At 40.2% G+C, this 25718-nt stretch overlaps 1 protein-coding gene across 1 annotated transcript in view; it reads left to right on the top strand.

The window, feature by feature from the left end:
* The first annotated feature begins 963 nt into the window (after positions 1–963).
* JAK2 (Janus kinase 2) overlaps positions 964–25718 on the top strand; it is a 147767-nt gene continuing 123012 nt past the window's right edge. The window contains exons 1-2 of the mRNA XM_036928439.2: positions 964–1579; positions 1888–1969. The gene's annotated coding sequence lies outside the window, so the exon portion shown is untranslated. The remainder of the gene's footprint in view (positions 1580–1887; positions 1970–25718) is intronic.

The raw sequence follows: 25718 nt of genomic DNA on the forward strand, positions 1-25718 counted from the left end.
ACTTCTTTGGCCTCACCTCTTACCTTCATTGTCCTCCAGACACGGTGCCGTCTTTCCCGGTCCTTTACTTTGCCACATTCCCTTTTTAAGGTCTTTGCCTTTACTAGTCTTTCTGCCTGAAACTCTTTTCCCAGGTAGGCATCCTTCTCGTTCTCATCCTTCAGATCTCTGCTCAAATGTCACGTACTCTGAGAGGTCTTCCCTGGCCACCCTCATTAAAACAGCACACCGCCTCCTCACTTAACTACTCCTTTACTTTGTATTGCTTTCCTTAATGGCAATTATACCAGCACAGAATCCATTTAAATCATTTTTGTTGCTTAATCAGAATACGAGCTCCAGTATACATAGCATCCTTTGGGGCCTACAGCCTGGAACTTCTAGTAGAGGCTCTGTAAATATTTGCTGAAAGAATGAAGGAAACGCTTAGTGGAACTTGGTTCCCCTCCTTCGCCCGGTCTTGTCGTCAAAGGCAATTGGGCGCCTCACCCCGCCCTTAACCCCAGTCTTGCAGGGGGTGACAGATCGGAGTCAGGCGCTCCGGATTGCACTGGCAGGAAGTGGCGCGCGTGAACGCGTTGCCCCCAAACTCGGCGCCCCTTCCTTTCGGCCTAGTGGCCTGGTCTTGGGAAGAGCAGGTCTGCCGTACCCGGAACGTGGAAGCGAAAGCAGAAGGGGAACAGTGCGCGCGGGAGGGTAAAGTCTCAGCGCAGTACCAGGCTGCGCGCAGCGGCACCTTCCCCCCGGGGCTGACTCATTCCCAGCCGCCTCCACGGCAGGCGGCGGCCACACTTAGCCGGTCTGGGGAGGGCAGGGCCCGGCGCCGGCCCCGAGTTCTTGGCGGCCCCGGAACCCAGCGAGTGCGCGCCTGCTCAACTTCCCCCCTGGTCACGCCCAGGACCGCCCCAGGAGTCTTCGCGCGCGCCTGCCGGCTCCCGAGAGGCCGGGTCCTGCGTGGCCGTGGCCTGGGTAGGGTGGCTCACGCGCGCAAGCGCAGTCCGGGGCCGCGCGCCTCTTCCCCGCCCCGCCCTGCTGCAAAGCGGCCACAGTCCGACGAAGACAGGCCGCCCGCCTGGAGCCCGACTTCGAGGCAGAGCCCGACACAATTAGGGCGTCCGAGCCAGAGTCGTCTACGCGTTGGGAAGACGGTGCGGCCCAGCCGAGAGTGGAGACCGCACTGTGACCGGCTTCCGAGGTGCTAGTGGTGTGGCCCGAGGAAGGCGAGAGGAAGAGGAGCAGAAGGGGGCAGCAGCGGCCGCCGCTAACGGCCTCCCTGGGCGCTGACAGGCTGGGCGGGCGCCCGGCTGGCTCGCGAGTTCGCGCTCGGTGCCCGGGCCCGGACTTTCGGCTCGCGTCGGAGAGCTATTGTCACTGCGCAGAGACAGGCCCGGTCCTCGCCGCCGAGGGATGTGAGTGGGAGCCGAACCCTCTCGGGAGGGCCGCGGAGAGCCCAGCCTGACAGACAGTCGGACCCGCGCGCACTCCGGCAGCTTCGCAGTCCTCGGCGGGCTGCAGGCGCCGGGTGGGAGCAGCCGCTGCGGGCTGGGGGCGCGTCCTTGTCGCCCGATCCTTGCAGCAGGTGGGTGTTACTGCTGCCTGGTCTCTCGGTCGGGGACAGCAGTTGTCTGTCCACCCTCTTCGCACTTTCTGATCCTCTCTTTTCTCCTGCTAGTGACTATGAAGTTCTTAGCTAGAAAAGCTTCTTTAAGGGGAAATCTACAAGGGGGTGTTTTGCTGTTGATATTTGCATACAAGTGTTGCTGATATCCACACCCCCAACCCCCCTCACCCCTCTTTAAAATTTTCTAGACATCTAAACAACCTAGAAAAGAGCATCTATTTTCCCTGGATTTCTGCGACAGTAACTACTGATTTTTTTTTTTACAGGTTTCAGGAGCAGGCAAGGGAACAAGATGTGAACTGTTTCTCTTCTGCAGAAAAAGAGGCCCGTTTTCCCCTTGCCGCGACGGTAGGTCTGCGATCCTGGCTGCTGTCCTTTATCTCTGCAGTGAATGAGTGGTGTTGCGGGCTGTGAGTGTGTGCGTAGGAAGGTCGGAAACGCGTGTAGACAGGGCTCATTGTTGCGACTCCTCTGAAAAATGGCACTGGGGAATTTCTAATGTTGATCTAGGAAGTTAATTTGGCGTGTTTATCGTTGCTCTTGGGTCGTTTAAGAAACATTCATTGCTTCTCTGATGAGAAAATGTCAATTATCCTTTCTCCTACCCTTGCAGCCAGAGATTCTTAATATTTCAAAGAGGAACATTTTCAAGTAATGAGAGATACCTATTGAGAAAACACGTTAGCTGTTCTTGCTGGGGTTTCTGCTACCACATTGAGTGCTTCCTGGATGGTTTTATCTGCTTAAGTTTGCTGTGTCGGTTGAACTTACCCAGTTTGCTTTCCGGTGGTTATTAATCTGTCAGGAGAAACTCTTTTTTCTCTGAATGAAAGGATAGAAGTGGCTGTGTCATAGAGGGGTGGAGAAATGTGGAGAAGGAAACAAAGTGGGAATAAGAGATGACGATGGCTTTTGGTTTCATAATAGGTTTGTACAAGTGAGATTCTGTGCTACTGCAAATATTCTGATATAACATCCAGCACATTTGAAGATGAATAATCAACTTTTGACTTCCTTTTCCCCAACCCCTACACCTTTTACCACTTCAGAAATCACTTGCTTGTATTTGCACATATCTGTTAGTGTGTAACATACCTGCAAACTGGATGTGTCTGACACTTGCCTTAACAGTATATGTATTTACCTGTACTGGAAAGCTGCAGTACTTGCTCCCTGGGTAAGCTCATTGTGCTTGTTTTTGCTCTAACCGAATGTCCTGTATTTGGAGTTTATAGCATAAACTGTAGGGACCAATTAAGGAATAGTTTTATTTTATTAACTGGTTTTTCCTAGTGATTTGAGACAGATGTCTCAGGTATGGAAGGGAGCATGGTATCTTTTCTGTACTACACCTGGCTATTGCTAAAAGATGGATGCTTTTGAGGTGGAATAGGTAAGAGCATGGACTCTGGAGTCAGATCTGGTTTGAGTTCTGGTGTTCCTGCCACTTAATAGTTGCATTATTTTAAATCTCTTTTAGTGTCACTTTTCTTGATTGCTATGAAGACTGAATAAGATTATGCATTTAGTGTAGTATATCCCTTGGCTACTATAAAAGTCTTGACTACCATCATGGCTGGGCAGGCAAAGGAGATTCAGAGAAGAGATTCAGAGAGTGATTTGCCATCGACCATTGTTTCTTTCTCCTTAGTATAAGGAGAAAAAAGACTTTTAGGTCTTGAGCTGATTAAGGGGTCTTTTAGCCTTTTTATGATCTTTATCATCTTTATGACTCTGTACTCCCACATTGTGCTACCTCTAGGAACTATTGTGCTGCCCCCCTGTGGTTAACTGTGCTAAGAGCTTTGTTTTGCTCCTCCCCTATTCCATTATTTCCCCCCTCTTTTTAGGCCCCTTCCCTTTGCTCCCAGTTTCCCAGAGTGTGTGCTGAGGTGTCCCAGGGCACCGGTGAACGCAGGCTTGAACTATTAGTTTGAGGTAGTTCACAATTTCAACCTTAAATTGACACATTATTTTCTATAATGTCATGTCTTTGCAAAGCTGTATTTTTAAAGGTCACTCTGATAAAAAGCAACTATGCGTGAAAATCAATGTGATACAGGAAATGAGAGTGTAATATCCAATTTGATTCTAAAGTTTGAGAAGTTGTACAGTGCCCAACAAGCACCAAGTTGTAAGGACATTGATATGTGATGTTGAATGATTTGAATCTATTTACTTTGGCCTGGAGTTGCTGTGAAAAAATTACTAAGACTAAATAATTACTGTTTTTCACTTAGTAATAGTAATTATTCCTGAATAGAGAAAGTTTGGTAACTTCTGTCTTGGCCTTTGGTTGGCTTTTCTGAAGTGGAAAAATTGTATTTTTTGATGTTAGTCACTCATTGGTCCCCTGCCCTACTAAAGTTATTACTATAATTATTCATACAAAGCTAAAAGTTGATCAATGGCTTAATATATTTCCTCTCCTATTTAATATCTTTATATATTCTGCCAGTTCTTTCATTTTCAAACTAATACCATTGCTTGTCATTCTACTCATTCCCTGGTTTTACTAGTACTGGTCATATACTAGTGTTTTTTATCATCTCCTTAAACTCAGCATGTCCCAAATGAAAATCAAAATCATCATTTTATATCCTTTTGTAGTTTCCTTTTCTCCTGGTCATATAGGCTTTAAATTAGGCATCATCTTTAGGCTGCCTTTCATTTACCTCCTATATTGACCCATTCAACATGTCCTGTCCATATTTCTTTTGCTCTCATACCTTCTCCAACTTTACCATCTGAATCTCAGGACTTGTTTCCTCAGTTTAAAATATTAAAAGTCATATCAACCTCTCGGTATCTAGTATCTCTGACTTCTATTAATCCTTGATAGAAGTGTCACTCTAATACTCCTTATGTAGCATTCTCTTGCCCCCAAATGTTCAGTGACTTCCCACTTTCCACCTTTTAAATATGACTTCCTATTCCTAGCTTGTGAGATACTCTGTCATCAGTCCCTGCCCTATTTATTCAGCCTTTTGTTTAAGGACCCTCAACACATTCTCTGCTGTAATCTTGCAAACTGCTTTCCACACTTTCTAATAACAGCTATACTTACTCCATCTTTTTATTTTCATGATTTCCACTCATCTTCTGTGAAGCCCAATTCTCTGTCCTGTTGAACTTTTCACGAGGTGTGGAATGACTGAGCAGGGCCTCAGTTTCCTCATTGAAAAATGAGAATTGTGGTACTTTTTCCTTTGGATTGTAGTGAAAAGTAAATGAGTTAACATATGAAAATACTCGAGACTAGTGCTTGGCACATTAAGCATACCTTAACTTTTAGCTATTATTATTATTATTATTATTTATTATCTCTACTTTTATTACTACTTTGACTATATGCCCAGTTAAAATTCTTTCTCATTTGTGAGACTGTTTCTCAGTAAATATTGCTTGATTCCTTACTGTACTTATGTAGTTCTTTTAATCTTAGAATATCTTCACATAGTTTAATTGTATACTATGCTCTGGCTGTTTGATAGTTCCTTTCCTGGCATTAGCAATATCTTTTCAAACTATTTGTGTGTGCTTTTAGGAATAATAACTAGATTAAGAAAAACAGAGTGTTGAACACATGGGGAGTTATTTAGTAAGAGCTGTATTTTAAAATGGAATTTTAGTCTCCAAACAAATATTTATTAATACCTACAATGTAAAAGGTACCTTGCTATGTCCAAAAGTGATACAGAAAAATATAAAATAGATTCCTTTCACTAAGGACTTAAAATGTAATTGGGGAGATAAGATAAATAATGAAAGCTATAGAATTTGAGACCACTTAGAGTTGAAATGAGTAGAAAAGACTTCGGAGAGGAGGTAGGATCAAAAGTAGGCAGGTTTTGACTTTGCATAAGAGAAAGGAACTTGTAAAATAGGCAAATAAGAGCAATCTATGCATGACATGTTCAGAGGACAGTACATAAAACAACTTGACTGAAATGAAGGTTTGTGTGAGAGAATAGTAAAGAAATTAGGTTGAAAAATGTAGCTAGGAATTAGATTATGGATGCTTTTAAATGCTAGGATGAGAAGAATGTATTTTGCTCCATAGGTAACAGAGACACTTTTGGGTTTTGGGTTGAGAAAGAGCTTGCCAAAAGAATTATTTTAGGAAAATCAGTGGCACCATTGGTAGGCATAGTGTGAATTGGCAGAAGAAGTGATAGAGCTGGGAAAATAATTTAGGCCTGAAGTAATGAGGATTTCGATTTAGGGGAAATAAGGCTGCACATATACCACACAAGGCTTTATTATGTATTGTATAAAAAAGGAAGATGCAGGAGTAGGGAGGCAAAGTAGTAATGAAAGATGACTTTGAAGTTTTGATCCTTAATGACAGAGGAAATCAAGACTATTGGAACTTCAAGCCATCTGAGAACATCTGAGCCAGTCTATATATTTTATGCGTTAGGAACCCGAGACACAGAGAGATTTAAAAATGTGTCTAAAGTTACTCAGGTAGTTAGTGACAAAGAATGAACTAGAATTTTATTAATGGCAGTACTGGTAGAAATAGGTAAGAAGGTGTTAGCTGGTTGAGGAGATAACAGACAGCTGGACTTACGTTTTGGATATGTTAGGTTAGAGGTGACAGTGGGATAGTTAAATGAAAATGGACAGCTACACAGTAGGACAGGTGATTAGAACTTGGTAGAGAAATTTAAGGCTGGAATTGTGGACTTACGGTTGAGCCATGGGATTGCACGTAATTAGAGTGGATGAAAGGAGGGGAATGGGCAAAGGAGACAAAGAACAGTTAGTATAAGAGGCAAATGGCTGGGTAGGTTTAAAAGGTGGGAACGATTAACATGTTGATCATTGTTGATTACTGCCAAGAAATAAGAAGAATCAAAACTGGAAAAAGGCCTTCTAGTGTGTACTGGTGTTTCTCCTAATATGAGATCTAGAAGAGCAGAAGAAAGAAGGGAATTGCTTATAGTTGCCATGCAGAAATAACTAGTATTAACATTTTGTTATCTCTAGCATAATTGGAGGTGCTTACCTCTATTTTTCTAAATAACATTATTCCCCATCAGTAACACCTCTGTGTCCTTTCCTCCTTTACAATAAATGAACTGTTTAGCATCCCATCTAAGTCTTCTTCATCTACTTGTGTAAAGTAACCCATACCCTTTTGCCTTCAAGTACCTTTCCTTTGTATTTTTCCCTTTTTTTCTTGCATTCTCGGTTTTTCCCTCTACAGGTCTGTCAGTGTGTATTCAGGTTGCTATTGCCCTGTGACATAACTACTACAAAACTTAGTGATGTAAAATAACTACTTTTTTTTTTTTTAGATAATTATTTTTTATTGAAGGGTAGTTGACACACAGTATTACATTAGTTTCAGGTGTACAACACAGTGATTCAACATTTATATACATGATAATTCTAGGTACCAGCTCTCACCATACCAAATTGTTACAATATAAAATAACTACTTTATTAGTCTCACATATACTTCAGGTCAGTAATTCAGGTAGGGCACACCAAGGAGGTTTATTCCTTTCTTTCTTTTTTTTTTATTTAATTTTTTATTAAGGTATGATTGATATACACTCTTATGAAGGTTTCACATGAAAAAACAATGTGGTTACTACATTTACCCATATTATCATGTCCCCACCCATAACCCAATGCAGTCACTGTGCATCAGTGCAGCAAGTTGCCAGAGATCCACTATGTCCCTTCTCTGTGATATACTGTTCTCCCCGTGATCCCCCACACCATGTGTACTATACATAATACCCCTCAGTCCCCTTCTCCCTCCCTCCCCACCCGCCCTCCCACACCTCTCCCCTTTGGTAACCACTGGTTCCTTCTTGGAGTCTCTGAGTCTGCTGCCATTTTGTTCCTTCAGTTTTGCTTCATTGTTATACTCCACAAATGAGGGAAATGATTTCACATTTGTCTTTGTCCGCCTGGCTTATTTCACTGAGCATAATGTCCTCCAGCTCCATCCATGTTGTTGCAAATGATAGGATTTGTTTCTTTCTTATGGCTGAATAGTATTCCATTGTATATATGTACCACATCTTCTTTATCCATCCATCTACAGATGGACACTTAGGTTGCTTCCATATCTTGGCTATTGAAAAAAGTGCTGTGATGAACATAGGGGTACATATGTCTTTTTGAATCAGAGAAGGTGTATTCTCTGGGTATATTCCAAGAAGTGGGATTCCAGGGTCAAATGGTATTTCTATTTTTAGTTTTTTGAGGAACCTCCATATTGCTTTCCACAATGGTTGAACTAGCTTACATTCCCACCAGCAGTGTAGGAGGGTTCCCCTTTCTCCGCATCCTTGCCAGCATTTGTTGTTCTTAGTCTTTTCGATTCTGGCCATCCTTACTGGTGTGAGGTGATATCTCATTGTGGTTTTAATTTGCATTTCCCTGATGATTAGTGATGTGGAGCATCTTTTCATGTGTCTGTTGGCCATCTGAATTTCTTCTTTGGAGAACTGTCTGTTCAGTTCCTCTGCCCATTTGTTAATTGGGTTATTTGCTTTTTGGGTGTTGAGGTGTGTAAGTTCGTTACATATTTTGGATGTTAACCCCTTGTCAGATATGTCACTTACAAATATATTCTCCCATACTGTAGGATGCCGTTTTGTTTTGCTGATGATGTCCTTTGCCATACAAAAACTTTTTAGTTTGATGTAGTCCCATGAGTTCATTTTTGCTTTTGTTTCCCTTTCTTGAGGAGATGCATTCACGAAGAAGTTGCTCATGCTTATATTCAGGAGATGTTTGCCTATGTTGTCTTCTAAGAGTTTTATGGTTTCATGATTTACGTTCAAGTCTTTAATCCATTTTGCGTTTACTTTTGTGTATGGGGTTAATAATCCAGTTTCATTCTCTTGCATGTAGCTGTCCAGTTTTGCCAACACCAGCTGTTGAAGAGGCTGTCATTTCCCCATTGTATATCCATGGCTCCTTTATCGTATGTTAATTGACTGTATATGGTTGGGTTATATCAGGGCTCTTTATTCTATTGGTCTATGAGTCTGTTCTTGTGGCAGTACCAAATTGTCTTGATTACCTTGGCTTTGTAGTAGAGCTTGAAGTTGGGGAGCATAATGCCCCCAACTTTATTTTTCTCAGAATTGCCCTGGCTATTCAGGGTCTTTTGCGGTTCCATATGAATTTTAGAATGATTTTCTCTAGTTCATTGAATAAAGCTGTCGGTATTTTGATAGGGGTTGCATTGACTCTGTAGATTGCTTTAGGCAGGATAGCCATTTTGATAATATTAATTATTCCTATCCATGAGCATGGGATGAGTTTCCATTTATTGGTATTTTCTTTGATTTCTCTCATGAGTGTCTTGTAGTCTTCAGAGTATAGGTCTTTTACTTCCTTGGTTAGGTTTATTCCTAGGTATTTTATTCTTTTGTATGCAATTGTGAATGGAATTGTTTTCCTGATTTCTCTCTCTGCTAGTTCACTGTTAGTGTATAGGAATGCCACAGATTTCTGTGTATTAATTTTGTATCCTGCAACTTTGCTGAATTCAGATATTAGATCTAGTAGTTTTGGAGTGGATTCTTTAGGTTTTTTATGTACAATATCATGTCATCTGCAAACAGGGACAGTTTAACTTCTTCCTTGCCAATCTGGATGGCTTTTATTTCTTTGTGCCATCTGAATGCTGTGGTTAGGACCTCCAGTACTATTTTGAATAGATGTGGAGAGAGAGGGCATTCTTGTCTTGTTCCTCATCTTAAAGGAAAAGCTTTCAGCTTCTCACTGTTACATATGATGTTGGCTGGGGGTTTGTCATATATGGCCTTTATTATGTTGAGGTACTTGCCCTCTTATGCCCATTTTACCAAGAGTTTTTATCATGAATGGATGTTGAATTTTGTCAAGTACTTTTTCAGCATCCATGGAGATGATTATGTGGTTTTTGTCCTTCTTTTTGTTAATGTGGTAGATGATGTTGATGGATTTCCGAATGTTGTACCATCCTTGCATCCTTGGCGTAAGTCCAACTTGATTATGATGGATGATATTTTTGATGTATTTTTGAATTCGGTTTGCTAATATTTTGTTGAGTAGTTTTGCATCTGTGTTCATCAGGGATATTGGTCTGTAGTATTCTTTTTTTGTTGTGTCTTTGCCTGGTTTTGGTATTAGAGTGATGCTGGCCTTACAGAATGAGTTTGGAAGTATTCCCTCTTCTTCTACTTTTTGGAAAAGTTTAAGGTGAATGGGTATTAGGTCTTCACTAAATGTTTGATAAAATTCAGCGGTGAAGCCATCTGGTCCAGGGGTTGTTCTTAGCTAGGTTTTTGATTACCAGTTCAATTTCATTGCTGGTAATTGGTCTGTTCAGATTTTCTGTTCCTTCCTTGGTCAGCCTTGGAAGGTTGTGTTTTTCTAGAAAGTTGTCGATTTCTTCTTGGTTATCCAGTTTGTTATCATATAATTTTTCATAGTATTCTCTAATAATTCTTTATATTTCTGTGGTGTCTGTAGTGATTTTTCCTTTCTCATTTCTGATTCTGTTTATGTGTGTAGACTCTCTTTTTTTTTCTTGATAAGTCTGGCTAGGGTTTTATCTATTTTGTTTATTTTCTCGAAGAACCAGCTCTTGCTTTCATTGATTTTTACTATTGTTTTATTCTTCTCAATTTTATTTATTTCTGCTCTAATCTTTATTATGTCCCTCCTTCTATGGACTTTGGGCCTCATTTGTTCTTCTTTTTCTAGTTTCATTAATTGTGAGTTTAGACTGCTTATATGGGATTGCCCTTCTTTCCTGAGGTAGGCCTGTATTGCAATATACTTTCCTCTTAGCACAGCCTTGGCTGTGTCCCACAGATTTTGCAATGTTGAATTATTGTTGTCATTTGTCTCCATATATTGCTTGATCTCTGTTTTTATTTGGTCATTGATCCATTGGTTATTTTAGGAGCATGTTGTGAAGCCACCATGTGCTTGTGGGATTTTTCATTTTCTTTGCATAATTTATTTCTAGTTTCATAGCTTTGTGATCTGAGAAACTGGTTGCTACAATTTCAATATTTTTGAATTCACTGAAGCTTTTTTTGTGGCCTAGTATATGATATATTCTTGAAAATGTTCCATGTACACTTGAGAAGAATGTGTATTCTGTTGCTTTTGCTTGTAGAGTTCTGTAGATGTCTGTTAGGTACATCTCTTCTATTGTGCTGTTCAGTGCTTCTGTCTCCTTACTTATCTTCTGTCTGGTTGATCTGTCCTTCAGAGTGAGTAGAGTGTTGAAGTCTCCTAGAATGGATGCATTGCATTCTATTTCCCCTTTTAATTCTGTTAGTATTTGTTTCACATGTGTGGGTGCTCCTGTTTTGGGAGCATAGATATTTATAGTGGTTATATCTTCTTGTTGGATTGACCCCTTTATCATTATGTAACATCCTTCTTTGTCTCTTGTCACTTTCTGTGTTTTGAAGTCTATTTTGTCTGATACAAGTATTGCAACTTCTGCTTTTTTCTCTCTGTTAGTTGCATGAAATATCTTTTTCCATCCCTTCACTTTTAGTCTGTGTTTATCTTTGGGTTTAAAGTGAGTCTTTTGCAGGCAGCCTATAGATGGGTCTTGCTCTTTTATCCATTCAGTGACTCTATGTCTTTTGATTGGTGCATTCAGTCCATTTACATTTAGGGTGATTATCGATAGGTATGTACTTATTGCCATTGCAGGCTTTAGATCATGGTTACTGAAGGTTCAAGGTTAATTTCCTTACTATCTAAGAGTCTAACTTAACTCACTTAAGATGCTGTTACAAACACAATCTAAAGGTTCTTTTCTTTTTCTCCTCCTTTTTCTTTCTCCTCCATTCTTTATATATTACGTATCATATTCTGTATTCTTTGTCTATACCTTGATTGACTTTGGGGATAGTTAATTAAATTTTGCATTTGCTTAGTAATTAGCTGTTCTACTTTCTTTACTGTGGTTTTACTACCTCTGGTGACAGCTATTCAACCTCAGGAACACTTCCATTTATAGCAGTCCCTCCAAAATAGGCTGTAGAGATGGTTTGTGGGAGGTAAATTCTATCAGCTTTTGCTTATCTGGAAATTGTTTTATCCCTCCTTCAAATTTAAACGATAATCTTGCCAGATAAAGTAATCTTGGTTCCAGGCCCTTCGCTTCATGGCATTAAATACATCTTGCCACTCCCTTCTGGCTTATAAGGTTTCTTCTGAGAAGTCTGATGTTAGCCTGATGGGCTTTCCTTTGTATGTAATCTTATTTCTGCCTCTGGCTGCTTTTAACGGTCTGTCCTTATCCTTGATCTTTTCCATTTTAATTACTATGTTTCTTGGTGTTGTCTTCCTTGGGTCCCTTGTGTTGGGAGATCTGTGGATCTCCATGGCCTGAGGGACTATCTCCTTCCCCAGATTGGGGAAGTTTTCAGCAACTGCCTTCTCAAAGATACTTTCTATCCCTTTCTCTCTCTCTTCTTCTTCTGGTATCCCTATAATGTGAATATTGTTCCGTTTGGATTGGTCACACAGTTCTCTCAATATTCTTACATTCTTAGAGATTCTTTTTTCTCTCTGTGCCTCAGCTTCTTTGTATTCCTCTTCTCCAGTTTCTATTTCATTTATTGGCTCCTCCACCATATCCAACCTGCTTTTAATACCCTCAATTGTGCTCTTCAAGAATTGGATATCCGACCTGAATTCATTCCTGAGTTCTTGGATGTCTTTCCGTACCTCCATTAGCATGTTGATGATTTTTATTTTGAACTCCCTTTCAGGAAGAGTCGCGAGGTCCATATCATTTAAATCTTTCTTGTTAGTTGTATTAATAATTTTACTCTGGACCAGGTTTCTTTGGTGTTTCACATTTGTATACGGTGCCCTCTAGTGTCCAGAAGCTCTATGCTGGATCTGCTCAGCCCCTGAAGCAATGTCGGGGGTCGCAGGGGAGCGGTACTGGTGCCTGGGGAGAGGAAAGAGCTGTTCCCTGCTTCCTGCCTGCTGTGCCTGTCTCCACTGCCTGAACCAGTGGGCCAAGCACACAGATATAAGCTTTTGTCCCAGAACAGCTGGATATGGATCCCTGCTTTCCACAAGTGGCCGGAATCCCAGTCTCCCCAGGAACTCCACCAGTCCCAGCTTTCCAATCCCATAATCAGAAGAGTATGATGAAAGCACCATGAAATGTAGGTTTGTGCTCCCAGAGCACTCTGGAGCTAAGTATTCAGCAGTCCCAAGCCTTCCACTCCCTCCCTGCTCCGTTTCTCTTCCTCCCGCTGGTGGGGTGGGGAAGGGCTCGGTTCCCATCGAGCCACAGCTCTGGTATGTTACCCTGTTCGCTGAGGTCTGCTCTTTTCTCCAGGTGTGTGCAGTCTGGTGCCATCCTCTTTCCTGTTGCTCTCTCAGGATTAGTTGTGCCAACTATATTTTCTAATTGTATCCAGTTTTAGGAGGAAGCTTCTGTCTCTCCTCTCACGCTGCCATCTGTAATCCTCTGTCGCCCCTATCTCTGGTTGTTTTCAATACTCTCTTCTTGTCCTTGATCTTTGCCACTTTAAGTATTGTATGTCTTGGTGTTGTCTTCCTAGGGTTCCTTATGTTGGGTGATCTCTCCACTTGCATGACCTGAGTGATTATGTCCTTCCCAAGATTGGGGAAGTTTTCAGCAATTAGTTCCTGAAAGAGACTTTCCTTCCCTTTGTCTCTCTCTTCTTCTTCTGCTACCCCTATAGTACTCATATTGTTCCATTTGGATTAGTCGCACAGCTCTCTGATTATTCTTTCATTCCTAGGGATCCTTTTATCTTTCTGTGCCTCAGCTTCTTATTTTTCTGTTCTCTAATTTCTATTTTATTTATAGTTTCCTCTACTTCATCTAATCAACTTTTAAATCTCTCCATTGTATGTTTCATTTTAGATACTCTGTTTTTCAAAGTTTTTATCTCTTTGTTGAAGTCCTCCCTGAGATCTTGAATATTTTTTTGTAGCTCCATGAGCATGTTTATGACTTTCATTTTGAAGTCTTTATCAAGAATATGGTAATTTCAGTTTCATTATACCCTCTTTCTGGCATTTTTTTCTTGTAATTTTGTTTGGACCAGATTCTTAGCTGCTTCATTTTATTACTGTTTCCTTTGGAATAATAAGTTTGTGTTTGCATCACTGTGTGATGCCCAGAAGCTCTACTCTCTGGAGGTGCCATGTGCTTCCAGCAATGGGGGGCGGGGGGTCACAGGTAAGCAGAATTGGCACCTGCTGGGAGGAAAGAGCTTACCTGGGAAGGTTTCCTGCCTTCCTAGCTGTAACGCGTGAATCCCCTGCCAGGTCCAGTGTGCTGTACACCCAGGGAGTAGCCTCTTTGCTATACCCCTTTAGCTGCCATGGCAGGACCACCCTCCAGCTTGCCTGGTGCCATGGCAGGGGTGGCAGGTGAATGGGACCAGTATCTGTTTGGATCAGGGACTGGAAGACTGCTTACTTCAGCTGGGATGCCTCAGGGCTGCATTGCCAACCAGCGGAATGGAGCATCTGAAGCTCCTGAGTTCCCAACCTGCTGGGGTGAGTGTGCTGGGAAGGTTTGTCTGCCTGCCTTTTCTCCTGAGCAGTGAGCTCTGTGTAATCTTTGCCTTTTTAGTGCCCTCTTGCTGCTCGAAAGTCCATCAAACTGCTGCCTTTCTTTTGCAGCAGGGATTTTGTGGGTGAGTGTGGCTAGCTGTCATACCTGTTTTCCACAGGCGGCTGGAATCTCAGTCTCTCCAAGTATTCCCCCCATCTTTGTTTTCCAAACCCACAAATCTCCAGAGCACTATGTAATATGGGTTTGTGCTCCCAGAACAGATCTCCAGAACTGGGTGTTCAGCAGTTCTGGGCTTCTACTCTCTCCTTGCTCTGTTTCTCTTCCACCTGTGGGCTGGAGTCATGGGAGGGCTTGGGTCCTACCAGATTGTGGCTTTGCCACTTTACCTTCTTCAGTGTGGTCTTCCTTCTTTGCCACATGTAGTAGTCTGTTCTTCAATCTTCAGGTTGCTTTCTTCAGGATTAGTTGTATTTGCTGTGTTTTCATGTTTTATGTGGTTTTGGGAGGAGGCTTCTACCTCAGTTCTCACACTGCCATCTGTTTTTCATTCCTAGCTGTCCTTGCTTTCACCTCTCAGCCTCCAAGCATTTGTATTTGTATGTTAAGATTAACATTTACATTCTGTTTAGTAGCCATAATTAACACTTCACTGCTATGTAGGTGATTTTAAATTTGCAAAACTATAACGGTGCTTATATTACATTGAACATTGTTACAAGGCCCAGTATGATGTAATTTCATCCCCTTTCTTGTTAAGTTTTCATCATTGCCTTTTTTTTCTTTCACTGTTTTCCTTTATCATATCCTCTTTTGCCATGTTGTTTTGTTTCATAGCAAGCAGTATAACACCCACTTTTTTCTGAAGTCTTTCTTCTAGAGTCCCTCTGCCCTTGTGTGCACTAAGTATGCTTCAGGCCTGCTATTCAGCTATCATCATATGATTTGACTTTACTGCCTTCCAGTGTTGTATCTGAAATCATCTTTTTTGATTTACTCCTTTTGTTTGGTATGTTATATCTTAAGAAAGTAACTTCCTAAATGCTATTTTTGAGGTAAACTTTGAATATTCAAATGCTTGAAAATACCTTTATTCTTCAGGGTAAGAATTCTTAGAAAACCATGAATAAGGTTAGCAAATTCAACATATTGGTACAAAATGGAAGGGAAAAGCCATCCTTATCCTTCATATACTTTCCCTACAGATAGTTGTATACTAACTTAATTCCCAAGTTCAGTGGACTTTTTTACCCTCTGTTTCTATCCTGCTTAACCTCTTCATTGTATTTGAGAAGTCTTCCCATGAAACTCTTCTTTCTTTCTTTTTAAGGGAACCTAATTTTTATTAAAATACGTATATAGTAAAGTGCACTACTGAGGTGCATACATATATTGCACAATGAATTTTTACAAAGTAAACACTTCTGGTTTTTCTCCTACATCTCTGGTCATTTCAATTTGTTTCCAAGAATCTCTTATGTTCCTCTATGTATTTTCATCTCTGATAATTCTAACTATTCTTTTTTTTTTTTTTACATTAGTTTCAGGTGTATAACACAGTGATTCAACATTTATATACATGATAATTCTAGGTGCCAGCTATCACCATACCAAGTTGTTACAATATTTTGATTATATTCCTTACGCTATACATTACATCCCGGTTACTTATTTATTTTGCAATTGGAAGTGTGTACTTTTTTTTTTTTTGTGAGGGCATCTCTCATATTTATTGATCAAATGGTTGTTAACAACAATAAAATTCTGTATAGGGGAGTCAATGCTCAATGCACAATCATTAATCCACCCCAAGCCTAATTTTCATCAGTCTCCAATCTTCTGAAGCATAACGAACAAGTTCTTACATGAAGAACAAATTCGTACATAGTGAATAAGTTACATGGTGAACAGTACAAGGGTAGTCATCACAGAAACTTTCGGTTTTGCTCATGCATTATGAACTATAAACAGTTCAAATATGAATACTCATTTGATTTATATGTGGATACCACATTTCTCTCTTTATTATTATTATTTTTAATAAAATGCTGAAGTGGTAGGTAGATACAAGATAAAGGTAGAAAACATAGTTTAGTGTTGTAAGAGAGCAAATGTAGATGATCAGGTGTGTGCCTGTAGACTATGTGTTAATCCAAGCTAGACAAGGGCAATAAAACATCCACGTATGCAGAAGATTTCTCTCAGAATGGGGGGGTGAGGTTCTAAGCCTCACCTCTGTTGATCCCCAATTTCTCACCTGATGGCCCCCCTGCGACTGTGCCTGTCTTAGGTTGTTCCTCCCTTGAGGAATCTTACCCATCTCTGGCTAACCAGTCATCTTCCAGAGCCGTACAGGGAAATGTAAAGTTGGTAAGTGAGAGAGAAGCCTTATTGTTTGAAAAGGTTAGCTTTTTACTTCTTTGCATATTAATGCCCTGTGGCTTCTATGCCCAGCATTTGTCTTGAGGTATCTTTACCACTTGGAAGAATTATGATACTCGGTAAATTTGAGATGAGGCACGAATTCTATTTAAGGGTTGTAATTAGGAAGGAAGAAGAAAAGCTATAGAAGTAGCAGGCGGAAGAAAACATGGGAAGATTGATTATTTCTTTGACATATCTTCTTGTAGAGTAACTTCAGCATGTATAGGTTTTAAACTACTAATTAAATTGCGCACACACATTAACATAATAGGAGTATAGTTACATAACTAAAGCATACCTATAATTACCAGCCATCTCCAGTGAAACCAAGAAAACCAGTTAGGCACCTTAGGCAATTGTGAAAACTTATCTATGATATGGTGGATATTGTCCAACTGAACTTGAACAGTCTGAGAGAAATCAGACAAATTAAAACAACCCATTCCTGGGACTGTTCACATCCCATATGTTCTTTTAATAGTAAATAGTCTGTAGTTGTAAGATTTTGGAGCACTACAATTTGCACTTCTCCTAATTCTTGGTTGAGTTCCAACAGTATAGATCCAGTCAAATTTGTTGTTTTACTGTATGCACAGGCCAGCATAGATATCTCCTTCTTCATTCCCATGGCAAGTCCAGGAACTGGTGGGATGAGTGCATCTACACCTGTAGCAGTGTGCGGATCTTTGTTGGGGTTCTTTGATGATCATATTCCGGCATGAGTCTTCCAGAGAGTGCTGATGTTGGAAGTTCTTCTTCATATCATATCTTAGTTGATTTTCGGGGTAGCCAAATTAGGCTTTGATCCTCTGTATAAACACAAACAGGCCCTTTGCCTACACTTTTATATGCCCTTTATACCCTTGTGTAGAACTCATTGGAGGTCACCACATAGGGACTGCCTTTTTTTTTTTTTTTTTTTGGTATCATTAATCTACACTTACATGACGAATATTGTGTTTAATAGGCTCTCCCCTATACCAGGCCCCCCCTCTAAACCCCTTTACAGTCATTGTCCATCAGCATAGCAAAATGTTGTAGAATAACTACTTGCCTTCTCTGTGTTGTACAGCCCTCCCCTTTCTCCCACCCCCCCATGTATGCTAATCTTAATACCCCCTTCTTCTCCCCTCCCCATCCCTCCCTACCCACCCATCCTCCCCAGTCCCTTTTGCTTTGGTACCTGTTAGTCCATTCTTGAGTTCTGTGATTCTGCTGCTGTTTTGTTCCTTCAGTTTTTCCTTTGTACTTATATTCCACAGATGAGTGAAATCATTTGGTATTTCTCTTTCTCCGCTTGGCGTATTTCACTGAGCATAATACCTTCCAGCTCCATCCATGTTGCTGCAAATGGTAGGATTTTCCCTTTTCTTATGGCTGAGTAGTATTCCATTGTGTATATGTACCACATCTTCTTTATCCATTCATCTATCGATGGACATTTAGGTTGCTTCCAATTCTTGGCTATTGTAAATAGTGCTGCAATAAACATAGGGGTGCATTGGTCTTTGTCAAACTTGATTGCTGCATTCTTAGGGTAAATTCCTAGGAGTGCAATTCCTGGGTCAAATGGTAAGTCTGTTTTGAGCATTTTGATGTACCTCCATACTGCTTTCCACAATGGTTGAACTAATTTACATTCCCACCAGCAGTGCAGGAGGGTTCCCCTTTCTCCACAGCCTCGCCAACATTTGTTGTTGTTTGTCTTTTGGATGGCAGCCATCCTTACTGGTGTGAGGTGATACCTCATTGTAGTTTTAATTTGCATTTCTCTGATAATTAGCGATGTGGAGCATCTTTTCATGTGTCTGTTGGCCATCTGTATTTCTTTTTTGGAGAACTGTCTGTTCATTTCCGCTGCCTATTTTTTAAAATGGTTATTTGGTTTTTGTTTGCTGAGGCGTGTGAGCTCTTTATATATTCTGGACGTCAAGCCTTTATCGGATCTGTCATTTTCAAATATATTCTCCCATACTGTAGGGTTCCTTTTTGTTCTATTGATGATGTCTTTTGCTGTACAGAAGCTTTTCAGCTTAATATAGTCCCACTTGTTCATTTTTGCTGTTGTTTTCCTTGCCCGGGGAGATATGTTCAAGAAGAGGTCACTCATGTTTATGTCTAAGAGGTTTTTGCCTATGTTTTCTTCCAAGAGTTTAATGGTTTCGTGACTTACATTCAGGTCTTTGATCCATTTTGAGTTTTCTTTTGTATATGGGGTTAGACAATGGTCCAGTTTCATTCTCCTACATGTAGCTGTCCAGTTTTGCCAGCACCATCTGTTGAAGAGACTGTCATTTCGCCATTGTATGTCCATGGCTCCTTTATCAAATATTAATTGACCATATATGTCTGGGTTAATGTTTGTAGTCTCTAATCTGTTCCACTGGTCTGTGTCTCTGTTCTTCTGCCAGTACCAAATTGTCTTGATTACTATGGCTTTGTAGTAGAGCTTGACATTGGGGAGTGAGATCCCCCCTACTTTATTCTTCTTTCTCAGGATTGCTTTAGCTATTCGGGGTCTTTGGTGTTTCCATATGAATTTTTGAACTATTTTTTCCAGTTCATTGAAGAATGTTGCTGGTAGTTTCATAGGGATTGCATCAAATCTGTATATTGCTTTGGGCAGGATGGCCATTTTGACGATATTAATTCTTCCTAGCCATGAGCATGGGATGAGTTTCCATCTGTTAGTGTCCCCTTTAATTTCTCTTAAGAGTGACTTGTAGTTTTCAGAGTATAAGTCTTTCACTTCCTTGGTTAGGTTTATTCCTAGGTATTTTATTTTTTTTGATGCAATTGTGAATGGAGTTGTTTTCCTGATTTCTCTTTCTGTTGGTTCATTGTTAGTGTATAGGAAAGCCACAGATTTCTATGTGTTAATTTTGTATCCTGCAACTTTGCTGTATTCCGATATCAGTTCTAGTAGTTTTGCAGTGGAGTCTTTAGGGTTTTTTATATACAGTATCATGTCATCTGCAAGTAGTGACAGTTTAACTTCTTCTTTACCAATCTGGATTCCTTGTATTTCTTTGTTTTGTCTGATTGCCGTGGCTAGGACCTCCAGTACTATGTTAAATAACAGTGGGGAGAGTGGGCATCCCTGTCTAGTTCCCGAACTCAGAGGAAATGCTTTCAGCTTCTTGCTGTTCAATATAATGTTGGCTGTGTGTTTATCATAGATGGCCTTTATTATGTTGAGGTACTTGTCCTCTATTCCCATTTTGCTGAGAGTTTTTATCATGAATGGATGTTGAACTTTGTCTAATGCTTTTTCAGCATCTATGGAGATGATCATGTGGTTTTTGTCTTTCTTTTTGTTGATGTGGTGGATGATATTGATGGACTTTCGAATGTTGTGCCATCCTTGCATCCCTGGGATGTATCCCACTTGGTCATGGTGTACGATGGTTTTGATGTATTTTTGAATTTGGTTTGCTAATATTTTGTTGAGTATTTTTGCATCTACGTTCATCAGGGATATTGGTCTGTAGTTTTCTTTTTTGGTGGGGTCTTTGCTTGGTTTTGGTATTAGGGTGATGTTAGCTTCATAGAATGAGTTTGGGAGTATCCCCTCCTCCTCTATTTTTTGGAAAACTTTAAGGAGAATGGGTATTATGTCTTCCCTGTATGTCTGATAAAATTCCGAGGTAAATCCATCTGGCCCGGGGGTTTTGTTCTTTGGTAGTTTTTTGATTACCGCTTCAATTTCGTTGCTGGTAATTGGTCTGTTTAGATTTTCTGTTTCTTTCTGGATCAGTCTTGGAAGGTTGTATTTTTCTAGGAAGTTGTCCATTTCTCCTAGGTTTCCCATCTTGTAAGCATATAGGTTTTCATAGTATTCTGTAATAATTCTTTGTATTTATGTCTGGTCCGTCGTGATTTTTCCTTTGTCATTTCTGATACTGTTGATTTGTGTTGACTCTCTTTTCCTTTTAATAAGTCTGGCTAGAGGCTTATCTATTTTGTTTATTTTCTCCAAGAACCAGCTCTTGGTTTCATTGATTTTTGCTATTGTTTTATTCTTTTCAATTTTATTTATTTCTTCTCTGATCTTTATTATGTCTCTCCTTCTGCTGACGTTAGGCCTCATTTGTTCTTCTTTTTCCAATTTTGATAATTGTGACATTAGACCATTCATTTGGGAGTGTTCTTCCTTTTTTAAACATGCTTGGATTGCTATATACTTTCCTCCTAAGACTGCTTTTGCTGTGTCCCCCAGAACTTGGGGCTTAGTGTTGTTTTTGTCATTTGTTTCCATATGTTGCTGGATCTCCATTTTGATTTGGTCATTGATCCATTAATTATTTAGGAGCGTGTTGTTAAGCCTCCATGTGTTTGTGAGCCTTTTTGCTTTCTTTGTACAGTTTATTTCTAGTTTTATGCCTTTGTGGTCTGAAAAGTTGGTTTTTAGGATTTCAATCTTTTGGAGTTTACTAAGGCTCTTTTTGTGTCCTAGTATGTGGTCTATTCTGGAGAATGTTCCATGTGCACTTGAGAAGAATGTGTATCTTGTTGCTTTTGGATGTAGAGTTCTGTAGATGTCTATTAGGTCCATCTGCTCTACTGTGTTGTTCAGTGCTTCCGTGTCCTTACTTATTTTCTGCCCGGTGGATCTATCCTTTGGGGTGAGTGGTGTGTTGAAGTCTCCTAGAATGAATGCATTGCAGTCTATTTCCCCCTTTAGTTCTGTTAGTATTTGTTTCACCTATGCTGGTGCTCCTGTGTTGGGTACATATATATTTAGAATGGTTATATCCTCTTGTTGGACTGAGCCCTTTATCATTATGTAGTGTCCTTCTTTATCTCTTGTTACTTTCTTTATTTTGAAGTCTATTTTGTCTGATATTAGTACTGCAACCCCTGCTTTCTTCTCGCTGTTGTTTTACTGAAAAATGTTTTTCCATCCCTTGACTTTTAGTCTGTACATGTGTTTGGGTTTGAGGTCAGTTTCTTGTAAGCAGGATATAGATGGGTCTTGCTTTTTCATCCATTCTATTACTCTGTGTCTTTTGATTGGTGCATTCAGGCCATTAACATTTAGGGTGACTATTGAAAGATATGTACTTATTGCCATTGCAGGCTTAAAATTCGTGGTTACCAAAGGTTCAAGGTTAGCCTCTTTAGTATCTTACTGCCTAACTTAGCTCACATATTGAGCTGTTATATACACTGTCTGGAGATTCTTTTCTTCTCTCCCTTCTTATTCCTCCTCCTCCATTCTTCATATGTTGGGTGTTTTGTTCTGTGCTCTTTCTAGGAGTGCTCCCATCTAGAGCAGTCCCTGTAAGGTGTCCTGTAGAGGTGGTTTGTGGGAAGCAAATTCCCTCAGCTTTTGTTTGTCTGGGAATTGTTTATTCCCACCATCATATTTAAATGATAGTCGTGCTGGATACAGTATCCTTGGTTCAAGGCCCTTCTTTTTCATTGCGTTAAATATATCATGCCATTGTCTTCTGGCCTGTAGGGTTTCTGTTGAGAAGTCTGATGTTAGCCTGATGGTTTCTCCTTTATAGTTAACCTTTTTCTCTCTAGCTGCCTTTAAAACTCTTTCCTTGTCCTTGATCTTTGCCATTTTAATTATTATGTGTCTTGGTGTTGTCCTTCTTGGATCCTTTCTGTTGGGGGTTCTGTGTATTTCCGTTGTCTGTTCGATTATTTCCTCCCCCAGTTTGGGGAAGTTTTCAGCAATTATTTCTTCCAAGATACTTTCCATCCCTTTTCCTCTCTCTTCTTCTTCTGGTACCCCTATAATACGGATATTGTTCCTTTTGGATTGGTCACAGAGTTCTCTTAATATTGTTTCATTCCTGTAGATCCTTTTATCTGTCTCTCTGTCAGCTTCTATGCGTTCCTGTTCTCTGGTTTCAATTCCATCAATATCCTCTTGCATCCTATCCATTCTGCTTATAAACCCTTCCAGAGTTTGTTTCATTTCTGTAATCTCCTTTCTGGCATCTGTGATCTCCCTCCGGACTTCATCCCATATCTCTTGCGTATTTCTCTGCATCTCTGGCAGCATGTTTATGATTTTTATTTTGAATTCTTTTTCAGGAAGACTGGTTAGGTCTGTCTCCTTCTCTGGTGTTGTTTCTGTGATCTTTGTCTGCCTGTAGTTTTGCCTTTTCATGGTGATAGGAATAGTTTGCAGAGCTGGGACAAGTGACGGCTGGAAGAACTTCCCTTCTTGTTGGTTTGTGGCCCTGCTCTCCTGGGAGAACAGGGACCTCTAATTGCTTGTGCTGGGTAGCTGGGTGCAAACAGAGCTTCTGCTTCCTGCCGGGCTGCTATGGAGTTTATCTCCGCTGTTGCTGTGGGCGTGGCCTGGCTCGGGCAGCTGCTCCAAAGTGGTGGAGGCTCGTTGGAGGGGGAGCCGCTAGGAGGCTATTTATCTCTGTAAGGGGCCTCCGTGCTCCCTGCAGCCCAGGGATTAGGGTGCCTAGAGATCCCCGAATTCCCTACCTCTGGATTAAGTGTCCTGCCCTGTCCCTTTAAGACTTCCAAAAAGCACCCGCCAAAACAAAACAACCACCACAAAAAAAAAAAAAAAAAAAAAAATTTAAAAAGTAAAAAATTAAAAATAAAATAAGAAATAAAAAATGGTCGCTCGTTTTTCTTTTTTCTCTGGCGCCAGCCTCAGGCATCTGCTCACCAGTCTTGCTTCCCTGTTTCCCTAGTATTGGGGTCCATATCCCTTTAAGACTTCCAAAAAGCGTTCGCCAAAACAAAACAGAAAAAAAAAAATGGCTGCTAGCTTTTCTTATGTCCTCCGATGCCAGGCCTCTGTACCCTCTCACTGTTCTTGCTGCCCTATTTCCCTAGTTTGTAGGACCCCACGCATGCACTGTGTCTGCGCTCTCTTCCGGATGGCTGGGGCTGGGTGTTCAACAGTCCTGGGCTCCCTCTCCCTCCCGGTCTGCCTATTCTTCTCCCACCGGGAGCTGTGGGGAGGGGGGCTCGGGTCCCGCCGGGCCGGGGCTTGTATCTTACCCTCTTTACGAGGCAGTGGGTTCTCGCAGGTGTGGATGTGGTCTGGATGTTGTCCTGTGTCCTCTGGTCTTTATTCTAGGAAGAGTTGTCTTTGTTATATTTTCATAGATATATGTGGTTTTGGGAGGAGATTTCCGCTGTTCTACTCACGCCGCCATCTTGGCTCTGAGCAGATTAGGCTCTGAGCTCTAACTATTCTTTAAATGTGACCTCAAGGATCTGGTCCCTGACCCTCTACTCTTTTTACCTTATATACCTTATATCTAGATATCATGTATGTCTCTATGCCTAATAACTCCAAAATCTGTACCAAAAACACATAATGTTCCTCTTAACCTCCGTAAATCTAGTTGCCTGTTGTATATCTCAATCTGGATGTATCATAGGTAACTCAGCATCAAGTACCAAACTGAATTCATCCTTCCTCAAAACTCTTCTTCCATATATCCTACTCTATGATTTATAGTACTGGACACCCAGCCTCTCAAACTGCATTCAAGAAATCACTCTGAATTCACATGTCAAACCGATTATTATGAAGCTTCTTTTTAATTGTCTTATAGGTGCTTCAGATTCCAATATCTAAAATCCATCTTTCCTTCCAAACTATTGTTTTTTTCCTTCACTCTTGGTACTTAGTACTGCTTTCTATATTCACAGTCTGTCAGAAATCTCAGATTCAGATAGAGTCCTTTCCTTTCCCTTATGTCCAAACTGGTGATCAAGGTAGATTTATACAGTACATAGCCCTGTCATTTCACTTTGTATATTCTATCAGTTTCTGCAACACTTTATGTATTACAAGCACACATTATTTCCCTTATACTCCAGATGAAGAGCTTTTGAGGCAAAGGGTTGTATCTTTGGAAAATGTTGAATGAGTAAATGAATATGAGATAAATTGAAACAAAGGCAGATGATGTAATGATATACAAACAGAAAAGTGATGAAATGCATTTAGAATGGAAAATTTATGTGAAACAATTTTAAAATTTTCTTAAACTAATAAATGTGGCATATCTGTTTTATGTAGGTCTTGGCTGAATTACTCCCAAAATCTCTCTCTAAAGAGTGGGGAAAGCATAAGTAAACATGGTATAATGGCATTTTTTCTTGTTTTATTAAGGATTTATAAAGCAGCAATTTATGTTTTACTGTGTTACCAGGAAATTTCTAAAACAGTCACAGATTATTGTGGTATACTTTCCAAAATAGGCTCTATTCTGTTAGGATTAGTTTTAAGTGATTTTTTTTCTGCTCTTAGTTTTTTGAAAATAATAGAGAATAATGGGAACCATTATATACTTAAAGGAAATACAGCTAAATTATAACAAATCAATTAGAAAATAGTCCAAATATTAAAAGTTAATACAAACATATTTTCAAAATGTATACCAAAATTGTCTTAAGGTTAGCCCAAAGTTAATTAAGGGAGTAACTTTTGATAGTACATCAAAGAAAATTTCTACTTAACGAAAGAGGCGTTAAACAGGGAAATATTGCTGATACCAGAAAAACAGGGTTTTAAGAAATAGATCCTTTTATTTCAGATGAAGTATATAGTAAATCCAATTGCCTTAACTGTCAAATAACTTAAAAGTAGGTGAGGCTAAAAAATAGTTGATATCTCTTGCAGTTCCCTTTCTAGCTGTCATTCCTCAGTTGTTAGCTTAGCCTGTGAGGAATGTAGGGATACGGAAGGATAGGTACATTAACTCTGCCTTCCTCTAATGCTCTTGTTGTCTCAGCCAATGCTTCTTGGTTATTACATGAGAAATTACATTTGATAAAAAATGAGAACTTTTAAAAAATAAGAGTTGCTAGGAAGGAGATCCAGATTCTTATTCACCACTGATTTCTGTTGAAGACATTATGTTCCCATTACCATTGACAAGAAGCTCCAATTGGACACTCTGACCTTGTGCAATTCATGTTAGGTAACTTTTCTTGGCTGTGCCCCTACTTGGATGTTTGATTATAGTTTAGGGAGTTATTGCATTAGATATAATTGGTCAAATGAGAATTTAAAAAGTATGTCTGCGTAAATATCTGGTTGAAACCAACAAACCTAAGGTAGAAATGAGAAGAGGAAAAGCAACAGAAGTTTGTTTTGGTGCTAACAGG

This window comes from Manis pentadactyla, chromosome 3, assembly GCF_030020395.1.
Source record: "Manis pentadactyla isolate mManPen7 chromosome 3, mManPen7.hap1, whole genome shotgun sequence".
In the NCBI taxonomy this organism is placed as follows: Eukaryota; Metazoa; Chordata; class Mammalia; order Pholidota; family Manidae; genus Manis; species Manis pentadactyla.